The sequence below is a fragment of the Conger conger genome, chromosome 8, assembly GCF_963514075.1.
Source record: "Conger conger chromosome 8, fConCon1.1, whole genome shotgun sequence".
Lineage (NCBI taxonomy): Eukaryota > Metazoa > Chordata > Actinopteri > Anguilliformes > Congridae > Conger > Conger conger.
In genome coordinates, this window is record NC_083767.1 from 40,067,033 (window position 1) to 40,086,077 (window position 19,045).

At 47.6% G+C, this 19,045-nt stretch overlaps 1 protein-coding gene across 1 annotated transcript in view; it reads left to right on the forward strand.

The window, feature by feature from the left end:
- Nucleotides 1-851: 851 nt before the first annotated feature.
- Nucleotides 852-19,045, forward strand: part of syt1a (synaptotagmin Ia) — a 252,729-nt gene continuing 234,535 nt past the window's right edge. Inside the window, exon 1 of the mRNA XM_061252641.1 lies at nt 852-966. The gene's annotated coding sequence lies outside the window, so the exon portion shown is untranslated. The remainder of the gene's footprint in view (nt 967-19,045) is intronic.

Here is a 19,045-nt window from a genome sequence, read left to right on the forward strand (position 1 = left end):
TGTCTGTGTGTGTGTGTGTGTGTGTGTGTGTGTGTGTATGTGTGTGTGTGTGCACGCTTGTAGGTGTAGGCATAAACTGGTATGTTTTTTGCGTGTAGGTGCTCACGTGTCTGCATGTGGTTGCATGTGCATACGTGCTTAAAGCCAGGTCAGGGTCTTTTAGGTAAAATAAGCTTTTTGGTAAACATTAGGCTTAGACATTAGCAGTAGGTACACTTTAGCAGTCAGATAGGGTGAGCTCAGCTGGGCTGAATGGCCTGTAATGGTCACTGTGTTGTGTCTGGATTCCCCTTTCCCCTTTCCTCTGCATCTTCTCTCTGATAGAGCCTGAAAGGAAGCATGTTTGTTTGATGTCCTTGATTGTCATTCACATACACACACACACACACACACACACAGACACACACACACACACACACACACACACACAGGGGAAGCTGCCTCAGAGAGAGCGGGTCATCCTAGTTTACCACCGCCAGGTTCCACACACCAGGCATCTCCCACCGCTCTCGGCCAATCACGGCCAAGGACTGTGTGATGCAGGTCCCCGCTCACTGGCGGGATTCCGCAGGAACCGCCGCGTGACGCCGCTCCGTTAAACAGTCAAGCCCCCCCCCCCCCCCCCACTCTCCTCCTCCTCCACTCATCCCTCGCTCTCTCCCTCTCTCACACCGCCCATCGCTGTCCTTTTTTTTTCACGGCGGATAGCACATTGCCATGAGCACATCTCCCCCAACACTCAGCGCCAGAAGCTAAGAGCGGCAAAACCCCGAAGCAGCAGAAGCAGGCTCCACACTCCTTTATTTTCCCTCTCTCTCTCTCTCTCTTTCTCTCTCCGTTCGTCAGTCGTGGCAGCGCGTTTTCCCTTCGTTTGATCCGAGTGGGTTTTCTTCCCGATGCGCTCTCTGCTGGAAGAGGCCGGTCGCAGACGCAGGTCCAGCTGAAGGAGGTGCGAGGAGGATCCAGGTAGGAGGGCGGGGGGATGCTCTCGGGGTGCTCCCGGGGCACCGCTGGGGGGGGGGGGGGGGGGGGAGGTTCTGGGGGCCACCTGCTCTACCGGGGGGGCTGAATTAGGGGTAGCGTCTGTGCTCGCTTCCTTCCCGCCAAACAACCACCCACCCCCCCCCCCCGCGTTCCCGATATAGCAACGACTGGTTCACCACGGGGGCATGCAGGGGAGATCGGATGTTATTGTGGGAATGGAGGGATGTCCAGATGGGGTGTATGGAGGGTGTGTGTGTCTGAGTGTGTGTGCAAGTGTGTGCATGTGTATGCATGTGTATCTGTGCATGCGTGCGTGGGTGGGTAGATGTGTGCAGGCTTGTGTGTGTGTCCATGTGTGCACAGGTGGGTGTGTTGTGCATGGGTGGGTAGATCGATTTGTGTGTGTGTGTGTGTGCATGGGTGGGTAGTTGGGTATGTGTGTGTGTGTGCATGCACGGGTGGGTGTGTGTGTGCGTGCGTGTGTGTGCATGGTGGGTAGATGGATCTGTGTGTGTGTGTGCGTGCGTGCAGACAGCTTCTGGCTCTGCTCATGTCCCTTGGAAGCAGATCCCTCTGGTCCACAATCAGATTATACTCTCCTCTCTTTCTCTCTCCATCTTCTAAACATGAGGGGAGTATCTTCAGCTCGACCTGCTAGCAGTTAAAAAGAGGAACGTTATCGAGCTTCTGCTGCTTAAGCTTTCTGTAGAGGAACCCGGCTTTCTGTGTATTTCTCACTGTATCGCCATGAAATGTCATGTACAGCACATTTGCATCAGCTGAAGTAAAGATGAATCGAACTGTAAAAATCCACTTGCAGTGTTGTGGGGACGGCTGTTCTATTGCAGAACCAAGAGTGCTTTTGTATTCTTGGTGCAAATTCAAGATACTTTTGGTTTCCACTCAATCTGTGCGTGATAGCATTGCGCGAGGGGACCGTTGCTATCGGTATCAGTTGTTACGAGTTCACGCGCTGCAGATTTAATGTTACATTTAAAGGCTTTGCCGTGGTTAGTTGTTACCGGCGGTTTGGCGAACAGGGACTTTCCCCGCGGAGCGCGCGTGTCGCGGACGCTGAAAGGGGGGGTCCCGTGCCGTGCGGGCGAACAACACGGCGATTCAGCCGAGAGCGCTTGTTTTTCCCGACTCGCGTCGCTCCTGGTCTCGCGTGGCGACCGTCCGCGGTTGCCATGCGCGCGGGACGACGGCGCCGAGGCGTCGGGGGGGGGAACGCTGGGGACGGGCTGCCGCTCTTACATAATGAATTGTTCAGCGCCCGCTTGCGTAACTCCTCAGACGGGGACACAACAAGAACAGCCCCGTCCTGCTCGCGGTCGCCGGGCCACGCCGGAGGCAGGCGCACGCCTCTCTCGCTGTAGCCGAGGCGCTGTCGACCGGCCGGACCTGGGGAAGCCGTCCGGACGGGGCTTGCCTTCCCTGCTGTGACATCCAGCTATGCCGGCTTGAGAATTTAGCCGGTCTAGCTGGATTTGTGCTGGTCAACCAGCTAAACGACGTCGAGCTAGGAGCCGGTCTAAACTGGACAAGCAGCTACCGACCTGGCTTAACTCCAGCAGGGTTTAACACACAATACTTTTACGTCCATTGAGCAGGTTGTTTTATCAAGAGCGACTCCCAGATACGCCATGAAAGCCATTACTTAACCACGCCCTTCTGTGTTCATTAGAGAACGGCGTATGACAGCCCCGCTCATGCTATCATTTAGCATTCTGTTCATGCTACTCGGATCACCGGTCCAGCGGCACTAAGTTACGGCGCTGTTGTCACAACTCTGCGCATCGCCAGCTGTTCGGCGGTGAATTTCCCAGGCAAAGCCAATGCTTCTTTAAGCTTTCTGGCAATAACAACAACAATAACAATAACAGCAGATGTTTGTTCCGGAATGAATCACGTTCCTCCGCCTGTCGAGGCGAGGGTCACACCTTATCCACCTTATTTAACGTCCTTCAGTGCGTGGGCAGTGTAAGCAGGCTGGGGGAGCACCTCACACCCTGCCATTACACCATTTGTGGTCAGGATCGCGATTTTGGTCACCGGTGGCCATTTTTCGCTTTGTATTGCGGACCGTGTTTTTGCCATTAAGCAGATATTACGCCGATTGTAGTGAGGAATGCTTTTTTGTTACCAGCAGTCATTAAGCCCTTTGTAGTGTCAGTACAGATTGTGTTTTGGTCACTATCAGCTATTACACCACTTGTAGTCAGGTCACTAGCATTTTGTCACCATTACACAGCTTGCAGGCAGAACTGCATTTGGTCACTAGCAGACATGACACTATTTGTAGTCAGCACTGTGTTTGGTCACCAGCATATATGACACCTTTTGTACCACGCTTTGCTCATGAGCATTTGGTCACCATTGCACAATTTGCAGGCAGAACTGCATTTGGTCACTAACACACATTACACATTTGTTGTCAGAACTGCATTTGGTCACTAACACACATTACACATTTGTTGTCAGAACTGAATTTGGTCACTAGCACACATTACACATTTGTCGTCCAAACTGTGTTTGGTCACTAGCACACATTACACATTTGTCGTCCGAACTGTGTTTGGTCACTAGCAGAAATCACACCATTTGTAGTCAGCAGGGCTGCATTTTGGTCACTAGCACCAGTGACACCGTACTGTACTGAGGACCACAATTTAGTGTTTTGCAATCCCTCAGGGCGGCAGGGAGCACGGCTTGGCGGTTACGGCTGCCGGCGGGTTTGTCTCAGTATCTGCTGCTGATGGGGTGGTCGATGGGGGAGGCGGGGGCCTTTTGTCACGGACAGAAATAGCGTTTCCATTGTGGCGTGACCTTGCGGGATGGCGGCGCTGCGGGCGGGAGTTTGCAGCGCGCGCTCGGTTTCCGCGGCGGAGATGAGAGACGATCTTACCTTCGCCCCCGCGCCCGCCCTGCTCTGCGTCTCGTGTTCCTCCGGTCAGCGGCGGATGGTAAATAACGGCCGCGTCTCAGAGCGCACGCTCCCCGCCCAAGGATATGGCATCCCCGTACGGGAAGGTCATCGCACCGGCCGCAGCGTCCCGACTGACATGTGAATATGTCTGCACTTTGTAGATGAATACTGTTTTCCTATAAAAAGGTCCTGAAAGAAACGTATGAATGATAACTTTTTGTTTTTTACTTTGCTTGAAAGACCTTTCGGTTCTCAGTGCTCCCGTTGCGACCGAAGAAAAGAAAATGGAACTATTTTCCAGAATAAATCTGAACATGTTAGTGATACACGGTCAGCTCTGGAAAAGAATAAATGGGCCGGGTCTTCCAGACCATTGAAAACAATTGCCAGTCAGATGACATTTCTTCTGTATGAGTAACCATGATGCTCGAATCAAAGCCGTACCTTTAGTTCTGCGCTGTAGTGAGTTTCAGTATAAACTATATTGAATCATGTGTAGCGCTGTGTGCTTTTGTGGTTTTTTGTGGATTTGATTTACTGAGACTTGTGGGTTTTAATAGAATTATTATTTTTTCACAAACATGACTTGGTGTTCTAGTGTAAACGGTATAACAGAAACCTAGCCTTTATCTGGTTTATTAGTTAATTATTATTAATTATTATTTAAGTGAGTCAGTTAGTGAGTAAATGAGACTGCGACTGACTGAGTAAGTGAGTCAGTGAGTGAGTAAATGAGACTGCGACTGACTGAGTGAGTCAGTGAGTGAGTAAATGAGACTGCGACTGACTGAGTGAGTCAGTGAGTGAGTAAATGAGACTGCGACTGACTGAGTGAGTCAGTGAGTGAGTAAATGAGACTGCGACTGACTGAGTAAGTGAGTCAGTGAGTGACTGAGTGAATGAGTCCTTGACTGAGTGAGTAAGTGAGTCAGTGACTGAGTGAGTAAGTGAGTCAGTGAGTGACTGAGTGAGTGAGTCCTTGACTGAGTGAGTAAGTGAGTCAGTGACTGAGTGAGTAAGTGAGTCAGTGAGTGACTGAGTGAGTGAGTCCTTGACTGAGTAGTGAGTCAGTGACTGACTGAGTCAGTGAGTCAGTGAGTGACTGAGTGAGTGAGTCAGTGAGTGACTGAGTGAGTGAGTCAGTGAGTGAGTGAGTGAGTGAGTCCTTGACTGAGTAAGTGAGTCAGTGACTGACTGAGTAAGTGAGTCAGTGAGTGACTGAGTAAGTGAGTCAGTGAGTGACTGAGTGAGTGAGTCCTTGACTGAGTGAGTAAGTGAGTCAGTGAGTGACTAAGTAAGTGAGTCAGTGAGTGACTGAGTGAGTGAGTCCTTGACTGAGTGAGTAAGTGAGTCAGTGACTGACTGAGTCAGTGAGTGTGTGAGTGAGAGAGAGAGACGGCATGTGTTTGTGCATTCCCAAGGCCTGGGACTCCAGCTTTGCAACATATTGCCACTCAATTCAACAGCGGGCACTTTAATGAGATTAAATTCATCCGACCATGCAGGGGAATTGTGAAAGTAATCTAATCTAAAGTTTGCGAGCACAAACGGCGCAAAGGGATATGCTACTATTTGCATAAAGGGCAAAGTAATCGGTCGTCTGTGTCGTACATAATAAATAAGCCACTTTTTGAGACACCACACACAGGAGGTTCATCTATATTTACTAACCCGTGCACTGTAGACTGGATTTGTAGCACAGGCACTGTTAACACATGGCCTGTCAGTCAGCGGTGGCGTGTGATGTCCGCCCAGGACACAGCGGTTATTGCTCTGACTCACCAGGACTCGCCGCTCGTCGATGACATTGAGGTGGGCGTGTGTCCGGACACCGAGACCCTGTTTAACAGCCATCCGGGGAAATTGGCACTTTGAGCCCCAGAAACCTGCGGAGATAAGGTCCAAATTAGGGGGATTAGTCAAGCCGGGAAACTGATAACGCCCTGGCGCACAATGCGTCGTCTTTTTGTTGATTAATGCGAATCGGAGGAGAGCCTCGAAGGCAGCGCGCTTCGCACTATCTCAAATTTCCACCTTTCGGGATGGGGCATGTGTCTGTCCGAACGCGCGCCCGCGGGTCGTTTGTGTGGTTCTGGCTCGTACGGAGACCCGGATCGGGTCTGTGTCTGTCCGAACGCGCGCCCTGCCGGTCGTTTGTGTGGTTCTGGCTCGTACGGAGGCCCGGATCGGGTCTGTGTCTGTCCGAACGCGCGCCCTGCCGGTCGTTTGTGTGGTTCTGGCTCGGTACGGAGGCCCGTGGGCTTCCAGCTCTGGCCTGTAACTCCCGAGTTCTGGAGCGAATGAGTGAAGATCACTATTGTCCGTCCTCCTGGAAGAGTGGAAGAAGGGAGGAGGATGAGTAATGACCGGAGAGAGGTGTACCTTGTGATTGACGGATGCCCTCAAGGCTCGTGTTGATGTGTTGCCTGGACGAGTAACTACCCCAATAAATGGGGTTTCATGTCTCTCTTAGTGCAAGGCCGCGCTCCCGTGTGATTGGACAAACTGGACCAATCACAAAAGGACAAAGTGGATTCAGCCCAAGCCTGGTCCTTCTTTGTTCAATTTATCTGGAATGAGCATTTGATGGTTTCTGAGACTTTGTGACATAAAGCCTTAAAATAGCCGCCCTTTGCCAATACACTGTTGACCATAACCTACAGGTTTATCCAGGGCGGTTTTTGTTTGACTTAATGGGACACTGTTACTCACAGCTGTACAATGACACCAGAAAACTGGAGTACGGTTGATTTAATGTGATGATTTTTGTCGCCGTTGGAAGAAAAACAATCAACATCAACCTAAATGTGTAAAATCCAAGTGATGCATTCTGTCTTCATGCATCATTGCTCTTATAATAAAACAGCTGAAGTATATGAAAAGAAAACAAATATTATAGTTCATCATTGTCTTCCACTGATGTCCTTTCATTCCTATTTGTTGTGGATATTAAAAGATAAACAATCTGCAAACAGGGATCCATGTTGATTTGCATATCCTCAATTCTCACAGACATTCTTCCATTACATTATATTAGAAGTCAGTGCCCCAGAGGATATAAATGTTGATATTGCCGTGATAAAAACGAAGCTTTCGTGTATATATATATAACTGCAATATGTAATATTAAACTAGGCCCAAACAGGAAATTACTATCCCTCCTACAATTTTAATATTCTGCTTGTATGGGACCTGATGCAGAAGTATAAGGCCTGCTTGCGATAGCCTCCACCTCAAGCGTTTGTCGTGCCATGGCTGCCGTAATGGAGGATCTGGGGGATAAATGAAGAATTGCGGGGTCTCTAGCTACACATGCCTTCCCACAATGCACCTGTTTATTGTTTGTTGGGATGGAAGCGGAGGCGGCCGGAGGGGATTAATTATTACTAAAGGGCAAACGGAGCCACTGAGGTCAGCTGGAGGCCATTTTGAATATTTTATGAAGGTAATAAGGATCACGAGAACGTGCCGGGGACTGCATTTCGACCCTAACATATATGCCGCCAAACTGTGCCGCCTTCAAGCATTTTGTCGGCTGGCCTACCAACAGCACATGCGCATGTCCCATAATGCACCACTGAAAGGCTCGCTGGCAAGGCAGAGAGGACTGCATTTCAGCCTTAACATATACACCGCCAAACTGTGCCGTCTTTAAACGTTTCGTCAGCTGGCCTACTAACTGCTTATGAGCAGGAGTACTGTGCAATCCCACAATGCACCGCAGCGGGGGCCGCCGACACGGGAGAGAGGAAGCGAGCTGTGTGTGAGGCACCTGGGGCGATGCTGTAATGAATGAGGGTTTCTCCAGCGCTGTTTTCATTTGGCCGTGCTTTGAGCACGATGGTGGGTGCGTGCGGCTGAATCTGATGGGCTTTTTGCGGGAGCGGCCGTCTGTTTCGGGGCGCCCCCGGGGGTCTCTGGAGCTCAGTGAGGTTGGCACTGTGATTGAGCCACTGAGAAGCCCGTCGCGCCTTAAGCAGCGGCAATGTGCTCCATCACTCTTCATGATGACTGGCAGCTGGGGCTGTACGAGACCGGGGAGCTGAGTGCTGAATGTAATACACACCAAACTGTGCTGAATGTAGTACACACATCAGACTGTGCTAAATGTAGTACACACACCAGACTGTGCTGAATGTAGTACACACATCAGACTGTGCTAAATGTAGTACACACACCAGATTGTGCTGAATGCAGTACACACACCAGACAGTGCTGAATGTAGTACACACACCAGACTGTGCTGAATGTAGTACACACCAGACTGTGCTGAATGTAGTACACACCAGACTGTGCTGAATGTATTACACACCAGAGCGTGCTGAATGTAGTACACACCAGACTGTGCTGAATGTATTACACACCAGAGCGTGCTGAATGTAATACACACCAGACTGTGCTGAATGTAGTACACACACCAGACTGTGATGAATGTAGTACACACACCAGACTGTGATGAATGTAGTACACACCAGACTGTGCTGAATGTAGTACACACACCAGACTGTGCTGAATGTAGTACACACACCAGGCTGTGCTTAATGTAGTACACACACCTGTTTGGGATCCATTATTAAGGGTGGCCTGTAGTGTAGTGGTTAATGACATGAATGGTACATGGTGGTTCGATCCCCGGTGTAGCCACAATAAGATCCGCACAGCCATTGGGCCCTTGGGTAAGGCCCTTAACCCTGCATTGCTCCAGGGGAGGATTGTCTCCTGCTTAGTCTAATCAACTGTATGTCGCTCTGGATAAGAACGTCTGCCAAATGCCAGTAATGTAATGTAATGTAATGCTCCATATTAATATATTCCACAGCTATATCGCCATATGTATGTCTAAAGAATATCTATATTATTAAGACATTGCTCTGTGTACTTGTGTCAAAAGGTGCCAGTTCCATCTCAATTCAGTCAATTCAGGAAAGGAATGAAATTGAATTCAATGAAATTAAATTGAATATTCCTCACAGAACATCATGAGCATTTTTCAAGTAATGCATTGATTTGAAGTTAATTTCCTGAATTGATTACATTGATATCAAATTGAGCCAAATCCACACATTTTGCAGAGGCTTTAAGTGAAATTGGTCACATGCTGGTAGCTATGTGGTGAAATGAGCTGGCTTATTACACTTCTGTACAGTCATTACATTGTGGAACAAAATGGAACAATAGTATAACACATTAACAAAAATAACAATATCATAAACCTTTGGATTGATTCTTGATGAGAATCTCATTTCTACAAATTAATGTATGAGTGCATGACACAATGAAAACTAGTGTTTGTTTTACTGATATCTACCAAATCATTTTTCTTTTCATATTTGAGTCATGCCAAATCAGGATAGTTGGCCAATTTGGTTTCCAGAAAGGAAGCTAGATGCTGACCCACTATTGGTATTGACCTTTATGCAAAACGAGAAGAAGATATTTCCTCCTGCTTTTCTTGGTTATTTGGATGGAAATCGGGCTCAGACGGAATCTATAGTTTTGATAAGGTTGTCGGTCCATCAGTAGCATTCTGATGCGAGTCTGTTGATTGTAAACCCCCGCTGTAATACGCATCTGCCCCAGTTAGCGGGAGGCAGCCGGCTGCAGTTTCTTATCAGAACATACCGGTCACACCAAGCTCGGCTAGCCTACCGAGGAGAAATGCCTGATGTAACTTGTCATACATTTCCCCTTTTCCCCACGAACGGTGACGCGCACTGGAGCGCCGGCAATTTTCTGTTACAGCGAGCAGAGGTGGTGGAGGCGTGTGCGCGCACGCATGGGCACACGCCGGGGAGATCCACTCCTCAGCAAACAACCTCGTTTGTCGCCATGGCAACCGAGTCTCCTGCCCGGCGGAGCTCCTGTCATTCCGATTACACGTACCCCCATCGGTGGCTGCCAGGCCACATGGCTCCTCCTCCTCCGCGTTTTCCCCATAACAAGCCATTTCTTATTGCCTCCCCTCCCCAGCCAAGCCCTCGTTCTGTGTTAGAGGCTCGGGAAGAGCCGTGTTTCTCCTGCGCACATATTGTTTTTCCGTCCGTGCCCACGCATAGCTAAACCACCGGCGAACGCGGCGCCAGTAAACTGCCGGAATAATGGCTCTTCAAATAGCCAAGGCGCATCCTCTGTAACAGCGGAAAAAATGAAACGCTGATTTACTAGTTTGTTTATTTCGTGATTGCCCTTCCAGAGGAGTCGCCTGGCGGAATTGGCGGCTCCCCGAGGAATGGTGGAAATTAGGCTGGTTTCGACGTGAAGGGGCTTCAGGCAGGCGGAGAACCGCTGTGTGTTATCTGGGTCAGTTGGTGGGGAGGAGAGGGAGCGGCTTCGAAATACACACCTCCCCATCCTTGCATAGATTTTCGTTAGCAGTGGATTATTGTATAGGAAACGTAATTTTTTTTTGTATTGAAATACCTTTCCGTGCTTGACTGAACTGGGTTGATGTATCGGAACCTATAAATTACTCTCAGAAAGTGCCAACCCCGTGTTCTGGTCCTATTGGCAGGCTCAATTGCACCAGACAAGATCAATAGAACACACGAATCCAAAACAAACAAGTATTTGACCCAGGTCTGCAAACAAGCACTTAAAACGTTGATCCCTTTCAAGGCAGAAGGCAACAGTCTGTCCACGGTGCCTTACAGAGCCCACAGACTATTACACATTCTAAATAAAATCAATATCATTATTGGTATAATTAATGAAATCTAATTTATTGGCAAATGGTATTTAATTAGAGTGAACGAGCGGTTCAGGGTCAGACGACGTGTTTATTTATTTGCTACTTATTTGTTAGCAGACAAACTATTGTTTTATTTCTTTATTTTATTTATAGATTATTATCCATGGTAACCTGCACAGCTTGCACTACAGTGCTATATTATCTGTCCACATACCTGGGCATTTACACCTAAATATGTCTAAGCACCTTGAAACGGAAATAAAAGTGTTGCACCTCGAAAACGGTCTTTTTGCACTTAGGGATTGCCTTCTCTATCTTTCCCTGAGGCGAACATTGTTAAATGCAGCGGTATAAAGCTCCTTCTCAGTGTTAAAGGCGAGTGCGCACATAAGCGGCTTGCATAACAAATAAAGTTCCATTAAAGGAAATAACCCCCGAAACGGGACGCAGATTAATTGAGTGTCCTTCGGAGCTGCTATCACCTAGAAGAGCAAGTATCTCTGTGCTTAAGATAATGAACACCTTCAATCAAGATGCCCCTTTGCAGCTACGCTGGAGCGGATCAAGTCGCGGGGCTTCGCCATCAGCGCAGAATGCATCACTATTAGCGGCGCGGCTACATAAAGCTCAGCCATCACATTTGCATAATTAGCAAGTCTTGCGATGAGTCATTTGCAGCAGCCCCGGTCGTCGGTACCGATGCTACTGTACTGTAAAGCGGCGGCCCATGGGAGGTGCTTGATCAACATTACGGCTGACAAATTGCATTGTAGCTGGAGGACTCTTGAAAAGGCTCGGGCCGATTTGTCTTCATCTGCCGAGTTAATGCCTCGACTTTCTATTCTTTTCGCGTGAGGAATGAGCGCGGCATTGGTAAGGAAGCGCGGATGTTTTCCCTGATCGGCTAAATGAATTTACATTTAAGCTGAGTGCTGGGACAAGGCTTCCCCCGGTCTGCATTTTATATCGATTGTGCTCATTTGAAACCTTGTATATGTGCTTGAAAGGAAATTCCTCTCCTTTAGGTTGGTAATGGTACTAGCGTACGGATGCTCTCGAGGGCCATGTATGCTGCGTGCAGTAGATCTGAAGATAAGAGCGCTTACATGACCTGAACACTTGACTCACACCTAATAACTTCTTTATAGTTCAGTTGGATTTCATTAGCAGAATCTGCTCATATAGAATGAAATGCAGAATTATTGGGACACCCGATTGGCTGTTTTACCTATGTACTAATCAAATTTGTATTTAAAAAATCAACCAATGACTATGAGGCACAATTCACAATGTCTGCATTTCTAAACAGACATTGGACTACATATTACAATAAAACATGTTAAACCGATATCTTGAAATACATGTGGCCATTCAGAGTACTGCCTCATAGTTATCGCTTGATCTGAAATGTGCGTATGATTAGTACGGAGTGCAAAAAAACAAACAACCAATTCGCCTCAGCTGTCCCAAAACATTTTACATTTGCATTTAACTGTAGCTGTTCTTTGGTTGCAGACCCAGGTGCTGGGTATCTTCTGCATTGTGACGGACCTGTCAATACTGAACAATTTTAACAGAACGGAGGGCAATCTTCTGCCATTGCCTCTAATGGCCTGGGTGCAGGAGGAGAAGCCCAAGGCCAGATGGAGGCCATTTTACAGTAGCTGGGCTCAATATCTGGACCTCCCTCTGAGCCCTTTCCGCCAGTTACGTTTACCCCACTGCAGGCTCTGTTTCCATGTTCACTTTCACCGCTTTCCAAGTAAAAAGCATTTCACTGTGCAGTGTACACTCTTTTTAACAGGGTATCTATTGTAAACACAAGTATATTTCTCAAATGGAAGACCGTGTGTTCAGTATGCTCTCGATGGACATTTCAGTGGTAACGATAGTGAGAATGCTCACCTGTTGTCTTTCAGAAGGATATTAAAGAATCGTCAACAGGAAACTAAATTAATCATGCATCGGGTGTTGTAAAGCACATTCTCCAGACACCAGTCATTTAGGACAATTAGCCTTTCATTGAAACAAGTCTGTATATTACATCAAGTCCAGATGCACAAATACTACAGCATTTTAAACTTTTCTGAGAGATGTGCAATCTGCCAGCTTAAGAGAAGCGTCTGGTTTATCTTCCTTCAATCGATCATATCAAGACAACGGTCTTGTCAAGATGAATGGGCACCAATTACTACCAGATAAATAGCGGCCTAGTTGAATGTCACACTCCCTCTAAGTGAATCCATTGTTATATAGTGGCGTTGGGTATGTGCAGTTCCCACAATCTTTATCAGATGTTATCCATCGTATAATATCACATAGAGCAGTTCTTTTGACAAACCAGAGGATAACCTTTGGTTGGACTTACTGCATGAAGCATTAATCAAACACTCTTGAAATGTTGGCCCACATGATGCCAGCTTTGTATATCTGAGCCGCCAGCCACCTAGCTGCGGCTAATTTCATTAGCATGAACACTGACCGACTGGCCGTGTTGGTCATTAAAACCCCCACCCTGAGCTGGCCAAAGGAGGATGGGCTCCCCCTTAGTCTGGTTCCTCCAAAGGTTTCCTCCTTCTATCTGCCATCAGGGAGTTTCTCCTTGCCTCTGTTGCCCTAGGCTTGCTCTTGTGTGGGTTTAGGCTACAGTTTTCTGTTAAGCATGTTGAAAATTGTTTCTGAAATGCGCTATACAAATACATTTTGATTTGATGTCTCCCTAGGACACATCTAGAAAGCTTTGAGAAAATAATTTACAAAGTAATCAATGAAGTATCATGCAGAGATGGGACAATTTAAGGGAATGTAACCAAGGATCTTTAAGAATCCGCATATCCATTCTGCAATCCCAGAACTGTATTGCATAAAAATGTTAACTAGCACTTAAATTCTGACAGAAAACACACACAAAACAGCATGCAATAACTTTTCTACATGTTTCTGCAGGCTGCCCCAAATGTGTAACTCAGTTTTGGTTAGTGTAAACAAATTCTCTTTCATTCAATGTTTGCTGGCAGCTATGCTAACCCTTTAGCTTTAGCGCCAGGCAGCCGGAGACGGGTGGAGGCTCTGCGTCGGTAGTCCGTCAGGCCAAACGGGGTTATGGGTAATCCTTGCAGGGGAGATGAGGAGCGGGGTTACAGTTGGTCTGCGCGGGCGCGATAAAGGGAATTGACTGTGCGGGAACCCAGGAAAGATGGTCGGTGTGAGCGGGAGTCATGAGCCACGCCGCTGTCGATGTGCAGAGATTATTCCGGAAGCGTGGCGGGCTGGGGAATTGCTCGCTGTGAACTCACCCGCTACTGTTCCTCAGCGTCAGGGGAAGTTTACCGGCTAGGGCGACGTTTTACCAGCGGTTTCACAGACGCAGATTAAGCTTAAGTCTTGTACTCAATTGAGTTTTCTGTATGCAGAAGCTCCATTCAAAATGTGAAATTAGTCTAGGACTAAGCTTACTCTGTCTGCCAAACTGGGCCTTAATGTATTCTGATCTTCGTTTATTCCCTGGTTTTGGATTTCCTCCCAGTTTTCAATATACAGTACGCTACTAACCTTATCCTTAAATCATTTCACTTTGATATTTTACTGTGAAATTACATACTGTAGAAATGTGGTGAGAAATCTGTGTGTGGTGAAGCAAGGATTAGGCGTACAGTGCTTTTCTGTCATTGTTAAACCGATCTGAGCGCGGTGCTGTACAATCTCACACAGAGACGGTGGATGGCAGTGGCTCCATGCGCTCAGCCTGACGTGTTCAATTCATTTCCCTGCGTCTGGCAGACGCGCCGATGCAGCACACGAGAGGGTGTAAGTACTCTCCATAGAGCAGGGCTGAATACAGCGTGAAAGCCAGATGTTAAAAATAAAAATATAAGAGATTACCCACTACACTGCAGCAGGCTAAAATGTGCAGACAGGGTCTATGGGTAACAGGTACAGAGAGTACAATCTGTTTAAAGCTACATTCTGCTTGAGATGTGGTAACATTGGGAAAGGTGTACTGAACAGTAAACTGGGATGGACATTTTGATAAATCAATGTTAGGATGTAGCACGGATGCTTTTGGTGCTGAACCAGTATGTGCAGCCATTGCAAAGTATGTATTTCCTGTGACACTGTAAAATACAGTAACTACTTTATAAATATTTCACGTGCAATCATGATGGCTATAAATGGTGAACAGTAGGCAAGTGACTCGACATTCACTGGTGACACATACCTTGTACACTATGTCTTGGACAACATGTGTCCTGAATGGTCGCTTATGGTCAATTCTGTTTTCATTTGTGAGGTTGGGGAAAACTCAAACTGTTGTGTGCAGGTTGCTTTCATAATGCGACTAGATATGGGGAGATAAGACGCTATACGTGTATGGATCACATAGACAAGTCCAAGTTAATCTATCGAACGTGCTATACATCGCCGGGCCAGAAACTGTAAAGAATTCCTTCGCCGGGGATTGCGCTGTTTCTTAAGCCGCAGATTGTGGCTAGTATGTGGCTTCATCAGTCTCTTAATCTTGCCTGAATTGTTTTGCAACGGAGAGTTGACTAAGCCGTCCTCTGGCGGCGAGGGGAGCAGCTTAGAATGGCTTAGCGTCGGAGGCAGAACTGATCTGGCGAGGCACCTGGAAACACAAACGCTGCGGTGTTTCCCTGAGCTCGGGACAAAGGGAGCGCTGACGGGAAGCTCGCCGGGGAAGGGCTCAGGCCGTATGTGTCTGTACCTCCGCTGTGTTCAGTGTGTGTGGGTCTGTGAATGTGCAGCACATGTGTCTGTAGCTCCGCTGCCTTGTGTTCAGTGTGTGTGGGTCTGTGAATGTGCAGCACATATGTCTGTACCTCCGCTGTGTTCAGTGTGTGTGGGTCTGTGAATGTGCAGCACATGTGTCTGTACCTCCGCTGCCTTGTGTTCAGTGTGTGTGGGTCTGTGAATGTGCAGCACATGTGTCTGTACCTCCGCTGCCTTGTGTTCAGTGTGTGTGGGTCTGTGAATGTGCAGCACATGTGTCTGTACCTCCGCTGCCTTGTGTTCAGTGTGTGTGGGTCTGTGAATGTGCAGCACATGTGTCTGTACCTCCGCTGCCTTGTGTTCAGTGTGTGTGGGTCTGTGAATGTGCAGCACATGTGTCTGTACCTCCGCTGCCTTGTGTTCAGTGTGTGTGGGTCTGTGAATGTGCAGCAGATGTGTCTGTACCTCCGCTGCCTTGTGTTCAGAGTGTGTGGGTCTGTGAATGTGCAGCAGATGTGTCTGTACCTCCGCTGCCTTGTGTTCAGTGTGTGTGGGTCTGTGAATGTGCAGCACATGTGTCTGTACCTCCGCTGCCTTGTGTTCAGTGTGTGTGGGTCTGTGAATGTGCAGCACATGTGTCTGTACCTCCGCTGCCTTGTGTTCAGTGTGTGTGGGTCTGTGAATGTGCAGCACATGTGTCTGTACCTCCGCTGCCTTGTGTTCAGTGTGTGTGGGTCTGTGAATGTGCAGCACATGTGTCTGTACCTCCGCTGCCTTGTGTTCAGTGTGTGTGGGTCTGTGAATGTGCAGCAGATGTGTCTGTACCTCCGCTGCCTTGTGTTCAGAGTGTGTGGGTCTGTGAATGTGCAGCAGATGTGTCTGTAGATCATCTGTATTGTGTTTGCAGTGTGTGGGTCTGTGAATGTGCAGTAGATGTGTCTGTAGATCATCTGTATTGTGTTTGCAGTGTGTGGGTCTGTGAAGTGAGAGCAAATGTGTCTGTAGATGTGCTGTATTGTGTTTGCAGTGTGTGAGTCTGTGAAGTGAGAGCGGATGTGTCTGTAGATCATCTGTATTGTGTTATGTGTGTGTGGGTCTGTGAACGTGCAGCAGATGTGTCTGTAGATCATCTTTATTGTGTTTGCAGTGTGTGAGTCTGTGAAGTCAGGGTGCAGCAGATGGTGCGGAGAGTTCAGAAGTGAGAAATGTACATACAGTAGTTCTGAAATCGAATTCTAAATACATCCGGTTTACTTTGATCCTTTGACTGTGCTAGTTTTAAAATCAGGCTCTAAATCGTTTTCTAAGTTATTAACCGATGGTCAAACACGCTGTAAGACGAATCTCACTGGAATGTCCAGTTTTGTGTTCATTCAGCTTCAAAAGATCCAGCAAGGCAGCATACATGCAGCCGATATCGGTAGTCTCTGAGATTGACAGACAGCTCAAAACACGAGACCCGTCACTGACCTATGGCGACAAGGTCCTGCCACGTCTTGATTGGAAAAAACATTACAAACTGGAACATCATGCCAAAGAATCTCATCAATTTGTGTCAATCACAGTCAACTGAAAGCCAAAAAATAACTATAGAAAGATATATTGGTGGGAGGGGTTCAAAGCAAGCAACTCACCAATTTTAGGTGGACCCAAGATGGAAGGGCAAATTTTTAGTTTCATCATTGTTGTAATTAATTTCAAATGAATGCACACTTTTTGCCTGAGTGATACGAAAGTGCATCTTATGTATTGTATTGGGCTACAAGGTGCTAGGGAGTGTGTGGGGCTGACGCCCATGGTCAGTCAGTCACTGAGGTTAGTATCGCCGAGGCCCAACTGTAAATAGACGGTAAATTGAATGTGTCAGTTCTGGCCCTCAGTATTTGTCCTTGGCCAGCTCTGGCCCCTGAAATATCTGCTGTTGGATGAAAGTGGATTTTAAAGGCTTCGTGGGAATAATAACAGCCAGGAGAGGAGGCAGCTTGGCTTGTATAAATCAGGCCTTCAGGCCCTCTCAACTGGTGTGCTTTGCTTTGTCTAAATACGCACTTGATCTTGGCTTGACTGTATTGATATTTTGCAGAGTAACGTTAGTACAATTATTTTAGACTCCTATTTAATATGCGTGTCACATTTTAGTTCTGTGACAAAGTGCTCTTAGTGTTGTTAAGTAAACAGGTTGAATAGTGAACGTGTCTGTGCCCAGATTCTTTCAGTGCTGAGTAACACCTTGAGAGGGTGTTATTTTATTTTGTTACAAATTATTTTGCTAAATTTGACCCCCCACCCTCACTTTGGTATCAATGAATAAGCAAAGTAATTTTCAGATGAGCACTGTGGCCAAACAAGACGGCCAGCATCGCATTGTATTCTTTTGCTATCTTGTGGTTTCCATACAGAGATGGTTAATTGGTCTTGAAGTGAGTGTTTCTTACTTGAATTGAATTTAGTGGAGAAATAGTTGTGCAACTTCACAACAGTGTGTGTGTGTGTGAGTGTGTGTGTGTGTGTGTGTTTGTGCATGTGTGAGAGAGAGTGTGTGTGTGTGTGTGTGTGTGTGTGTACTCAGATGACATCTTGCATCCATAACCACAATAATGTAATAATAAGATAATAATCCCTCCCAACAGTCTCATCGTTTTATCCATACACAGAATGAAGTGAGAGGGGGAGGCGTCACATGATCTGAGTCACATGACACTGTGTTCATCTCCCAGCCTCCGGAAGCCTCCGCTGATCACAGGAGAGTAGTGCTCACCGCGCTGTCAGCGAACCCTCCCTGACACATCTGCCCATGTGTGTGTCCTGCGCGCTTTAGAGACCTGAGCCTGGAGCACAAACAGAGCCTTCACCAGCAAGCATCCTCCCTGACCTATAAGTAACATCTGTAAGGTGGCAGCATACTGCCTGTGAGTTTGAGTTGTGTTTCTGCTGAGCCTGTACACATGTCAGAAGGCCCGTTGACAAAGGGCCGGGGACTCATCTGCTGGCTTCTTCTGCCTGTTCCGTTCGTGACGTCGTATTTACCATGAGCCGAAGCCAGCGCGTAGCCAGCCCGTAGCCAGCGCATAGCCAGCGCGTAGCCAGCGCGTAGCCAGCGCGTAGCCAGCGCGTAGCCAGCCCGTAGCCAGCGCGTAGCCAGCCCGTAGCCAGCGCCGGCCTGTAATGGTATTCACTGACTTAATGCCACAGAGCTGCTTACGGGGGCAGGGTAATCTGAAACACACAGCTGTGTTACCATCAGTAAAGAACCGTAACTGCACATTAATCTCCGCAAATCTCTCTGTTGGCCACACATGCAGCTCCCAAACACCCTTTTCTAAAGTGGCACGCTGGTTCTGTGCCAGTTCAGGGATGAGGCCGTCTTGTAGTTAATACAGCGATTTAACTGGGGCTTATGGCCCAATGGCCAACTGCAGGGAAAGGAGGGGGGCTGTTTACTGATATTGATACACGTGTGCACACAATAATATACACTCAGGTACCACTTTATCAGGTTGACCTGCATACCTGTGGACCTGTGGGTGGCTGGAACTCAAATTACCACAGTGGTAAGCATAAGAGCATCTCTGAACACACAGCACGTGTTGGGCTACAGCGACAGAAGACCAATAAGTATAATAAGTGCCCTAATACAGTGCTCACTGAGTGTAGATGCTTTAGGCTTTTTGATACGGGCAGATGTTGATTTAAAATAACTGTACTGTAAGTAA